The sequence below is a fragment of the Leopardus geoffroyi genome, chromosome C2 (genome assembly GCF_018350155.1).
Source record: "Leopardus geoffroyi isolate Oge1 chromosome C2, O.geoffroyi_Oge1_pat1.0, whole genome shotgun sequence".
Lineage (NCBI taxonomy): Eukaryota > Metazoa > Chordata > Mammalia > Carnivora > Felidae > Leopardus > Leopardus geoffroyi.
The window spans coordinates 96,297,641-96,310,660 of NC_059333.1; the positions used below are offsets into that span (position 1 = coordinate 96,297,641).

At 42.1% G+C, this 13,020-nt stretch overlaps 1 pseudogene; it reads left to right on the forward strand.

The window, feature by feature from the left end:
- Positions 1–5,598: 5,598 nt before the first annotated feature.
- On the forward strand, positions 5,599–8,439 carry LOC123610365 (annotated as a pseudogene).
- Positions 8,440–13,020: the final 4,581 nt, after the last annotated feature.

Consider the following 13,020-nt stretch of genomic DNA (forward strand, 5'->3'; position numbering starts at 1 on the left):
ATTCCTTTTGATTTCCCAACTAGATTAAGTTCTTAGGAGGAAGGGAGGGCAGGTGTTGAAAAGACAACAGTGCTCCTTCTATTATGTAAACAAGTAAAAAACTTTTCCAAACTATAAAATACTTGTAGGGAGTCGAGCAAACGATTTCTATTTCTCATGGTGACCACTTTTTTTTTTTTTTTTTTTTTTTCAAATACCATATATGAAACTTCAGAAAAGAGGTTTTTGGGAGATTCTCTTTTGCTGATCAGCAAAAGCCAGCCCTTCCCCTTTGCTGACCCAGTCCCACATATTTTCATCACAAAAGACAATTTGCTACAAGAAGTTGGCTCAGTGCCAGGATTTCAGTTCCTCGGGAACAGGCTTACCAGTTAATAAGCAAGTTTTTGTTGAGGATTTGCTAACGTCCAGTACTGTGGTAAGTCCTACTGGGAACTCCCAAGATTTACAAGTAGGAAGATAGTACTACATTCAAAGAGTTTATAATCTATTAGAAAGAGGACACGTACAAAATGAGGCAGCTACCAAAGTTCAGTTGTTGGGGAATGTGGATCTGCAATTGAGGGTCTGAGAGGCATTTTGGAAAGAAGTTGGATTTGTGGGGGGTTTTTATTATATTTGATTTTATATTTTGAATAAATAATATATTCCCAAGATTCAAAATTCCAAAAATCTTCTTTCTCCCCTGCCCTTCAACTGCAACCTCCTTCCTCAAGGCAACCAAGGTTGGTGACTTTTGCATTTTTTTCAGATATTTTATTCATATGTAAATATGATAAATAAATATGACTTCCTCTCCCTTTAGAGTTACAAATAGTAGCTACTCTGTGCCTTTGAAACATAGAGTGGTAGTATGGTAGAGTTATTATTATTTTTTAATGTTTATTTTGAGGAAGACAGAGACCAAGCGTGAGTGGGGGAGGGGCAGAGAGAGAGGGAGACACAGAATCCGAAGCAGGCTCCAGGCTCTGAGCTGTCAGCACAGAGCCCGATGCAGGCCCGTACTCAGAAACAGCGAGATCATGACCTGAGCCGAAGTCAGCTGCTTAACCGAATGAGCCACCCAGGCGCCCCTTTAATATGGTAGAGTTATTAAAAGCTGAGGCTCTGAAGCCTGTGTTCCAATCTTGGCCCTGTCAGTTTTTACCAGGGTGACCATGGGCAGAAGTCACTGAGGCTGTTTCCTGATCTCTAAAAGGGAGGAAAATATGAGTACCTGCCTCTCACGTTTGTTGTGAGAATTAAATGAGCCAATGGATATTAAATGCTTAGAACAGTGCCTAGAATGTAGAAAGCACTGTAATGTATGTTAGATTTTACTACTTTCACTTAATGTATCTTTTTTTTTTTTAAAAAACAAAGTTTATTGGCTTATTTTGAGAGAGAGACTGAGAGAGCGAGAGAGGGACAGAGAGAGAGTGAGAGGGAGAATCCCAAGCAGGCTCTGTGCTGTCAGCATAGAGCCCAATGCAGGGCTCAAACCCACAAACTGTGAGATCGTGACCTGAGCCAAAACCAAGAGTCAGCCGCTTAACTGAGCCACCCACTTAGTATATCTTAGAATCTGTTCCATATCAGCACAAATAGAGGAATTTGTCTATTTATTTATTTATAAATGCTTAATATTTCATTGAAGGACATGCTATATTGTGCTTGGCCTCGTGTGATGAATGATATTTAGGAAATTAGGAAACCAGTGTTATAGGTTTTTAGGAGGTAAAGCAAAAGCAGCAGGCTATCACTACACATCTTTATTTGGCTAAAGTTTAAAAGACTAACCATACTGAGTGCTGGTAAGGATGTGGACAATCAGAACTGTCACATACTGCTGATGGGAAAATAAAATAGTGTGATCATGTTGGAAAACAGTTTGGCAGATTGACAACTTCTGATAAAGCTAAACACACATCTGCCATATGATTCAGCCATTGCACTGCTAAGTATTCTCCCAAGAGGAATAAAACATATTCACACAACGACTCATACCCAAATGTACCTAGCAGCTTTACTTGTAATAGACAAAACCTGTAAACAGCCCAGTGTCCATCAACAAGTGAATGAATGAACAAGTTTAGGTAAATCTACACAATGGAATAGTACTCAGCAATAAAAATGAGCAAACTAATGATAAATGCAACATGGATAAATCTCAGAGTAATGTTGTGAGAGTAAATACTATATGATTTCATTTATACTCCAGAAAATGCAAACTAATGCAAACTAAACAGAAAGCAGATTAGTGTTTGAGGACAGAACTAGGAGAATGGGGAGTGAATTAGAAAAGTGCACAAAGAAAATTTGGGGGGAATGATGCATATGCTTGTTAACTTGTGATAATTTCACAGGTATATACATGTGTCAAAACTCATCAAATTATGCACTTTAAATATGTGCAGTTTATTATGATAAAATATACCTCAACAGAATTGGGGAAGGAAAAAATATATATTCAAAACGAAAGGATTAAAGTACCCCTAAGAAGCTAATAGAAAAACTAAATTTTTTTGATGGAATTATACTTGAGTATGCATGCAAATATAGCATAATACCAAAATAATATAAAAATCATTTGGAGGTGCCTGGGTAGCTCAGTCAGTTAAGCATCCAACTCTGACTCAGGTCATGATCTCACGGTTCGTGAGTTTCAGCCCCTCATGGGGCTCTGTGCTGACAGCTCAGCCTGGAGCCTGCTTTGGATTCTGTGCCTCCCTCTCTGCCCTTACCCTGTTCATGCTGTCTCTCTCTCTCTCTCAAAAATAAACAAACATTAAAAACTATTAAAAATCATTTGCATTTGCTGAGCATGGAGCCTTCTTGGGATTCTTTCTCTCTCTCCTCTTTCTCTTAGGACAGAGGGTCCCTGTCGTGGCTCGTGCAGTCTCCTCTAAATTAAAATTGATTAATTAAAAAAATCATTTGCATTTCTTATTTTGTGCTTTTCCTTCCTCACTCCCATAGCCTAACTAGGTATGTTTGTAGGGGAGGAAAAATCATTCCCTCTACCTTCTATGTTCTTAGCTGGATCCCCTGTAACAAAGACAGATTAATAATAATAATAATAATAAAAAACCCAAGTCTGCTAGCATGTGTATCTCATATATGCATGGAAGAAACTCAGAAAAAGAGAAACTAAAAAAGGTGGCTTAGAACTCCTGCTTGTGCGGCATCTTCAACGGAGAACAATAAATGTGTGAAGAAATGACAGGACAAAGGAAAGCTGTGTTAGCCTTCCAAGGGCGACAAACTGAGGGAAGGAAGCTGGTGGAACTGGGTTTGTTGGCAGATTCCTCTGGTGCTGGCTCTGGGCTGATGAGAGTCTAGTCATCGCCAGTAAAGGAGACTTGATATCCTGCCCTGAGGCAGAAAAGGAGGAAGGTGGAGCGTTTTCCAGTGTTTGCTGCTGCTTAATTGCCCCAGCTCAACTTAAGAGCTCACAGAGGCATATTCTAGGCTGACATATTCTGGTTTCCTCCATCTTCATTACTAAGCTGAGGGATGTTTTTCTTCAATTGCTTTGATGAGCTGTTTAATATTTACTTATTGAGGGGCACCTGGGTGGCTCAGTCAGTTAAGCGTCCAACTTAAGCTCAGGTCATGATCTCACTGTTAGTGAGTTTCAGCCCCACATTAGGCTCTGCGCTAACAGCTTAAAGCCTGGAGCCTGCTTCGGATTCTGTGTCTCATTCTCTCTCTGCCCCTCCCCTGCTTGTGCTCTGTCTCTCTCTGTCTTTCAAAAATAAATAAGTGTTAAAGAACTTTTTTTTTTTTAAATGTATTGAGTGCCTCAAAAAACTTTTGCTTAAATGGTATGTATATCAATATTTACTGTATTAGAAATTCAGTAAAGAGTTTTAAAAAATATTTATCAATTCATTTAAAAAATAATGAACCCTTTACATGTCAATGTAAGTAAGATATTTTTATGAACCATATTTAAAAAAAAATCAGTGTGAAGAATGACACTGTTTTCAATTTTTGCCAACCTCTGTAGTGTCTGGCTTAAAAGAAGCCAGCTGGATTCTCCTATTGGCTTCTTGTTCCATCTGTCATGATACCACATGTCATGTAGTCTCTGGCAAACTCCACTGCACAGTCATGTGAGTCTGAGAGGGAAGCAGGCAAATAATCTCTCAGCCTTGTTATGAAAATTGCTTTCACTTCAAGGACCTCGGTGGAAGAGGTTTTCTTGGCCCCAAGTCTCTTCCCTGTGAGAAACTTTGAGCCCATGTCTTACAGGACCACATGTAAGTCATAGCACACAGATTAAAATCTATCCTGCCTTAGGAGAGTACCTTTGAAAAAGAGTCAACAACTGTCCCAGCTTTACAAAATATTTACCAGAGAAAGCAGCTGGAGCCTCAGAAATGTTAGGCTGGAAAAAAATGGATATGGGGCCAGAGATTATAAGGAGTGTGTGTGTGTGTGTGTGTATACACACATACATACATACACAGTTAATATTTGCCCCCCCCCCCCAGCCTTAAAAAATGTATCTAATACTGTATTTAAGAAATCTTTATTATGGTGAGACTACTCTGAAAATTGACCCACTAAATAAAACACCCGGGAGTTTAGTAAGCAAGGGAACAGTCCTCTGACCACATATTTCTTGAATGGCAACAGAGTTTCCACTGTTTTCCTAGACAACAACAGTTAGTCATTAAGGGTTCTTTTAGGGCACAACATGGTCTCCTGGTCATGCCCAAACCAGTGGATTAATTTAAAGTAATTATGTAGCAGAAACCCAGTATTGTGTTTAAATGATACTGCTCCTGGCCAAAGAATGTAGGAATTGGTTGTGAGGGCACCTCCAGGAAAGGTCTAACTTCATCTAATGTATATACTACATAAAGCCTGTTTGAGGAAAAAACAGCAAAAAAACAAAACAAAACAAAACAAAAAAAACCAGTAGGTTTTGGTTGTGCATTGGTTCTTTTTTTTTTTTTTTTAATTTTTTTTCCCAACGTTTATTTATTTTTGGGACAGAGAGAGACAGAGCATGAACGGGGGAGGGGCAGAGAGAGAGGGAGACACAGAATCGGAAACAGGCTCCAGGCTCTGAGCCATCAGCCCAGAGCCCGACGCGGGGCTCGAACTCACAGACCGCGAGATCGTGACCTGGCTGAAGTCGGACGCTTAACCGACTGCGCCACCCAGGCGCCCCATTGTTGTGCATTGGTTCTTGAGGTTAATTGCATACTGTCTTAGTAAGGGGAAAAGGATAAAATATATTAAAAAACCAGAGCAAAATCCTCACGGCAAAATCCCTCCTTTCCCAGTCTCCAGGAGTTCTCTCAGATTCTTTCTGTCTCCATTCAATCCTGTGTAATTTTTACCCTGTCGATGTAGTGCAGAAGATATGTGATTGACAGTAGAGAATGGTTGTCCTGGGGGGCCTTACTGGAACTGGTGGTACAGTACTTTGCAGCTAGAGAATTGGGTGGGGGCGGGGGGAGGGCACAGAGGGTAAAGGAGCTTGCTTTTCAAATCTAGGACAAAGTAACAATATGCGTTGCCCGGCATCAAATCAATAAACGTGCAAAAGAAGCTACAAAAATATAAATTGTTTCATCAACAAATGTTTATTGAAGCCCCACTATGTGCTCTCCTAAGCTATTATGGAAGTGTGCTGAGCTGGACAATGTGCAGCATGGATTTCAAGGTATGAGGTACCCTCCAACCCTGGAGTTCAACACTCTAGTTGAAGAGATAAGCACACAGGTAATATTAGATCAGATCAGACATGTGGCAGAGCATTCGAAAGGCTGAGAGATCCCTTCTGATATAGACTGAATGTTTGCATTCACCCAAAACTCATATGTTGAAACCTAATCTCCAATGTGATGGTATTTGGAGGTGGGGCCTTTGGCGGGTGATTAGGTCATGAGGGTGGAGCCCTCATGAATGGGCTTAGTGTCCTTTGAAAAATGACCCCATAAAGCTCCCTAGCCCTATCTGCCATGTGAGGGCACAGTGAAAAAATGGCTTTCTGGGAACCAGGAAGCACGTTCTCACCAGACACAGAATCTGCCTGCCAGCACCTTGATCTTGGACTTCCCAGCCTCCAGAGCCATGAGAAATAAATTTCTGTTTATAAGCCACCCAGTCTATGGTATTATGTTAGAGTGGCCCAAACATACTGAGACAACTTTTGTCTGGAATTGCCCCAGAAAGCTTTGTGGAAATGGTGTGATGTGAGTACTTAAGGTCTGGAAGAATATAGTCCCTATGATATCATTAACACCAGTGTTGTTATTCACGACTTCCTGGCCTGACACTAGGTTTATGGTTATATCAAATGCTTGAAGTACCTGCAGTAATAAATGCATAAATTTATTATTTAATATTTAATAATGTATTATTAAATTAAATAAATTAAATTAAATAAATAATTTAATATTATTTAATAAATAAAAAAAATTATACCTGGTATAATCTTCTTTACGCTTTTCCCACCAAGATTTAAAGAAAGAGAAAACCAGAAAATTTTCCATTGTGAAAATTTTCTTTTAAAAACATTTTATTAATGTTTCTTTTTGATACAGAAAAAGAGCATGAGCAGGAAAAGAGCAGAGAGAGTGAGGAAGACAGAGAATCAAAGCTGGCTCCAGGCTCTGAGCTGTCAGCACAGAGCCCAATGCAGGGCTCAAATTCACAAACCAAGAGATCATGACCTGAGCTGCTTTACTGACTGAGCCAACCAGACACCCCTCCATTGTGAAGTGTTTCAATGAATTAAGTGTAAATGCCCCAAAACATAAGGATTTTATTTCCCTTAAAATAAACAAAGATCCCAGACCAAGGGGAAGATATGTGGCCCCAATGCAGCTTGCTGTTTGCCATTGGAGGCATGTTTGGGCAGAGAGTGAATTTAGGGGGATCATTTGACCAGGGTCTTGGCATGATTTTCTCTTTGCCATATGTTGAGCCAAGGACATTTTTTGTTATTGGGTCAATTGATGGTTGTTCCTATTTGTTTGACTAAAAAACGTTCTCAGGAAAGAAACTGGACATTATTAATTAGATGTTTCCCAGAAAAGTGTAATGGAATCAATTCTGTTTTTGGTATTGCGTAGTGAAGAATCTAGCCTTTACTCCAAAAAGAGGTCCAGCCTTTGTCCTCAGCCTCCTGACAGGAGTGTCTTGGTTTGCTTGGGGGCCTGAGCAAGAGAGTCACAGTGTGATACAGGTTGGGGAATTTGAGCCGTGTGATATAAGTTGAACTCCCGAGGGGCTCAAACTTGAGATCACCCACTGGATGGGGCCCTAATAAAGACTCTGGACACCAATGCTTGGGTAAACTTCCTTGGTTGGCAATACTCACTGTGTATTGTTTCACATCAATGCCAAGGAAGTGACAGTGTCATGAGTCCAGGGGAGAGGACAAAAGCTCAGCATTTTCTACTTTCTTGATTTCTACCCTGGGTACTTCTTCCCTTGCCTGATTTCAGTCTGTATCCTTTCACTGTGTTACAGCATAACCATAGCATAAGAGCTTTCAATGAATTCTGTGAGTTCTTCTAGCAAATTATCAAACCTAGGGGTAGTTTTAGGTAACCCTGAACTTGTAACTAGTGTTGGAAGTGAGGGTAGTCTCTTGTGCAGATGGTTCTAGCATCTCATTTGGCTAAACTCTTACAAGCACAAAAGCACATTAGTATGTCCTGCAAAACTCCCTACTACTTCAGCTTTAGATAGACTGCCTGAAGCCTATCCATCCTGGCCTATCCTCATAAAGTACAGGCTAGGATATTTCTCCCAATATTTTGGTCAGGAGAAACCACATTAAAATGAAGATTAAGGGCGGTTTGGGAAAAGAGGACACATACACACATAGAGATGTCCATTGGGCTTTTGGCTTTCAGCTCAGAGGAGGAGGTGAAGGTTCAGCTGTCTCCAGCTGTCCTGATTCTGGGTTCCTCCAACAGCAGCCACCCCCACCGTGCCACCTAAGGTCAACCTCAGTGAGATCAAAGTCATGTATCTGAGGTGCATCTGTGGGGAAGCTGGTGCCTTGTCTGCCCTGGCCCCCAAGACCGGCCCCCTGGGTCTGTCTCCTAAAAAGTTTGGTGATGACATCATCAAGGCAACCAGTGATTGGAAGGGCCTGAGGATTACAGACCCTTCTGGCCATTCAGGACACAAAGGCCCAGATTGAAGTGGTATCTTCTGCCTCTGCCCTGATTATCAAAGCCCTCAAGGAACCACCAAGGGACAGAAAGAAGTAGAAAAACATTAAGCACAGTGGAAATATCACTTTTGATGAGACTGTCAACATTGCCCAACATATGCGGCACTGATCTTTAACCAGAGATCTCTCTGGAACCATGGAAGAGATCCTGGGGACGTCCCAATCCATTGCCTGCAATTTTGATGGCCACCACCCTCAACATCACAGATAATATCAACAGTGGTGGAGGGGAATGCCCCACTAGTTAAGAACTACAAAGGAAAATATTTCAGTAAAGGATCATATGACAACAACAGCAACAAGAAAGATATTCGTTGAAGTATATCGTAAGACTGAATAGAGGACTGATTGTATAAATTATGATATTCCTTAAATGGATACTATTTTAAAAATTAGATATATATGTACTAATGTGAAAAGATTTCCAAAATAGCTTATTAAATTATAAGAGCAAGGTGCAATCAATTTTTCTTTCTTTCTTTTTTTTTTTTTTTAAATCTCAATAATTAACCCTGAAGCAAAGGGGCAAATACTTTAATGAAGAAGTATGTAAACAAGTTTAAAGAGTTTGCTTTGGGGGTGACGTGTCCTTACTTGGGCATGAGGATTTACTTATTTTGGGACCTGGAAGATGAAAGAGAGGGAGGAAAAGCCAGTCCAGATAAAGAGGGCAATGGTGGTTGACTTCCTCTGGGGACCCCCTGAGGAAAGGTGTAAAACACCTTCAGAATTGTCAGTCCCAGAGACAGAAGAGGGAAGCATATATGGGCTGCATGCCCACTCCAAGTTCCCTCTTGGCTGAAGTTGGAAACTCGAGGGGTGCTAACTCTCTGGCATTTCCAGGCTTGCACCCATAGAAGAATGTCTGGGCAGCTTCCTCCAGCATCTTTTTTTTTTTTGTTTGTTTTTTAATGTTTATTTATTCTTGAGAGAGAGAGAGAGAGAGACAGAGCGTGAGTGAGAAAGAGGCAGAGAGAGAGGGAGACACAGAATCCGAAGCAGGCTCCAGGCTCTGAGCTGTCAGCATAGAGCCCGACACAAGGCTCGAACCCACAAACCGTGAGATCATGACCTGAGCCGAAGCTGGACGCTTAACCGACTGAGCCACCCAGGCACCCCCTCTAGCATCTTTAAAGATGGCAGCAGAGGGGCTCCAGAGCAGAGAACAGCCCTTGGGTCCAGCCAAGGCAGTGATGTCAGGTTAGGCCTGCACATGCCTGTTTGTCGCAGCAATGACCAGGGCAGCTGTGGGCTATGAGGAGGTCAGACACAACACAAAGATGTTTGATGTGGCTTGGCATTCGGATATTCATCCCAGTGCTGGACTTCCTAGAAAACATAGCATTTCTGGATTCTGGAGTGCAGTTATGACCTGAGGAAGACCTGATGTCAAGACTGAGATGACTGGACTGGTTGGAGGCCACCACTGGGCTAAGTCTTTGCTTTCAGCCTTTCTCCTCACTGCTTTGGCAGTGTTCTCTCTGCATCCAGTGATGGTAAATGCTCTCCCCCCATTGCTGTTGCTGATGGTGCTCCTTTCTCTCCTCTCTCAGGCTCTCCCTAGGGAAGCCCAGGCCTAGCAAGGAGACCCATACTCCACTTGCTGAGACCTACACCCACCCCCACTGCAGCCCAGCTCACCTTCCACATCCCCCAGAGACACTGACTACACAACCATTTATGTGGAACATTCTTGCCTCTGAAATTCTTTGTATTGCCCCACCAGTGAGTCTGTGTTTAAACATACATGCTGTAAGTTTAGGTAATATTTGGGGGCAGGGGTGTTACATCTTGTTTCCTCAGCTGGAGTTAGTTCCTTGAAGACAAGAGCCATAAATTATATTTTTTTGTACCTCTCAATACCCAGTAAAGGAATTATGGGTAACAGATGTTCAATAAATGTGTGGTTGATTGTTGCTGCAGGCCCCCTTCTGCAAAGCCCCAAGAACAGCTAATTTTGAAGCAAATGAATGAAAGCACCAATACAGCCATGGTTCATGTGTAACAAAGGGACTATATCTGCTTGTCCTCATTAAGGCAATGAATAGATGATGAACCAGCTTGGGTAAGCAAATTCTGCTAGTGACCTAAAGTTCATTTTCACAGGGGCATTTCTGGTAAAGCCCTGAGCTTAGGACTGCCAAGATATGAATGCACATCAGCCAGTAGAGAACATAACAATAAAAGTGAAATGGGAAAGATGTGCCTCAGAACAAAGAATGCAGTGTGCTTGCCTTAGGAAGTAAAACTCAAGCCACTACTTATAGACTGATCAGTTTTTCTCTCTATCCCAACCTTAACGTTCAGGTTAGCCTTTTGGACAGGGAGATGCAACAGGCTAATGTTTCCAGTTCTCCACCCATTCCTGATCACCCTTTTGAATACACATGGCCTTGTGACTTGCTTTGGCCAATGAAACGTTCATGGAAGGGATGCATGTCACACCCAGGCAGAAGCATTAGGAACCCGTGGCCAATTCTGCAAGCTATCTTCCCTTGCTGCAAACACTCTGGGAGCAGGGGTTTGGGTAGAGATTCAACGAAATTGAACCAGGAAGATGGAGTCCATTCACTCAAGCTAAACGTATTGAGTACCAACCATGTGCAAAGAAGGCACCGTTAGACACTGGGAATATACTAGCACACAAGGCAAAGCCCCTGCTCTCACAGACGTTCCTGTCTGCAGGGCAGACATCTATTTTTAACTTCCATAAATGAGTATTTAATTCTGGCTGTGACTCATTACGAAGGGAGGTGGAGCATGTCAAGAGAGCACATAACATGAACATCCTAGGTCTGAGATTGGATGGGGGGACTGATTCAAGAACAAGTAGGAGTTACCAGTTAAAGAATGATCCAGGCTGGGGTCCTGAGCAGAGAAGGGCATAGTGAACCTGAAAAAGAAAAGGCCGGCATGGCTGGACAAGAGAAAGTGGGGGAATGGTCCACCATGCTTGTAAACACAGAGAAACCACACGAGATGGGTCCTTGTGACCTTTGTTAATGATTTCAATAACTTATTCTAAATTTACTTGGGTATCCTTAAAACAAACACTGGTCATGCATCACTCTTATAAAATCCTTTTCTCTACCCCAGCAGCCCTTTAGAGTGGCACGGAGTTCTTCCTTGCTGGGAGAGCCTGAAGCAAGTTGAGAGATTGAACATGTACCCCTGTCATGAGGTCATGAGTGGTGTCTCCCACTCCTTCAGAAGTTACCATCACCTTCTGCCATCCCAGATGCCCGGCAGGGCTGCTCTGCAGAGACCAGGATCAGCTCTGGCTATATTGGTAGAAAGGCATTTGTTACAGGTATTAAGTTGCTTATGGAATCATGGAGAAAGGGATTCTCTACTGTGTTTCTAGGAAGAACCTAAAGCCACCCCCCATAACTGGGCCACCAAGAATGCTGCTGCCCTGTCACAGTGTGGATGCACTGCACCTGTTGAAACTGGAACCCGCTGCCACAGCTGCTGGCTTGAAACCATACGCATCAGGAAATTGGGTGTCGCATGACCTGCCCCTCTCCCCAAGCACCTCACTTGCAAATTCAAGACTTGCACAAATGCGAGGGATCAGCAGGACCTAGATCACAACCAGAACCTAGCTTCAGAGGAGGCTGGGAAGTGACACTGTAAGTTGTAGTTTCTGCAGTGTGGAAAAGCTGCTGGAAGAGGGTCGAAGGAGATTTGGAGCGCGTAACTCATGGCGCTCGTCACACCACAGCTCAGAGGAACTCACGCCAAGTGAGAGCCCTGCTCTTGGAAACCTTTCAGCTCTCACTTTAGCAATTGAAAACCCTATACTTATCTAGTGCCGCATTCCTGGTCTTGCTCTTGTTTTTTTCTCCACCAAGAAAAAAACCACTGTATTTCTCCACTTCTTCTGCATTTTGTTAAAGCATGTGCCCTTCTGTTTATCTGTTCCTTATGTTAAGAACATTAGAAGCTGTAGGAGGATAAGTTCATCACAAGTGAGCTTGTCAGAACTCAGCTCTGTGTAATGTGCATACAGGTGCTCATGATTCGAATGTTTGTCCCATTAAGTTCTTCTATAAGGCAATTGCTGCAGAGAAAGTTGTAAAGGGAGCATAAGGAATGCAGTTGGGATGAGCTGCAGTGAGCGTCTAGCTTAAGGGCCAGAGGAGGGTAGATATTTCAAACCTCTGTTGGCCTCCATTGTTTTCTGTGACTATTTGGACAGTACTTTTAGAGCTTTCTAATTCTCTTTGCACTTTCTTTACCTTAGGCTGCTTTCTTGATCAGATGTTTAGAGAGACCTTGGATTCTCAGGCTTTTGTGTGAGCTTCGATGTTTTCCTGGTGCTGGGCACACAGGAACTGTCAGACTGTTGTCCAAAGTGATTGTGCCATTTTATATTCCCACCAGCAGCATATGAGGGTTCTGAATTCTCCACATCATTGCTCTTATCTGGCTTTTTGATTCTAACCATCTTACTGGACATGAAGTGGTATCTGATCGTAGTTTAAATTTGTGTTTCCCTGGTGACTGATGATGTTGAGTGTCTTTTCATGTACTTGTCATTTGGCTGTTTGCCTTGGAAAAGTGTATATTCAGATTATTTTCCCTTTTTAAATGACTCATTAGCCTACTGTTTTTATTATTGAGTTGTAACAGTTCTTTATATGTTCTAGATACAAGTTTCTTATCAGATAAATGATTTACAAATATTTCTGCCATTGTGGGTTTTTTTTTCACTTTCCAGATAATGTCCCTCAAGGCTCAAAACTTTTAAATTTTGATAAAGTCCAATTGATCTACTTTTCCCCCTTGGTTGCTTTTGTTACTTGTGTTTTTGGTATTATATCTAA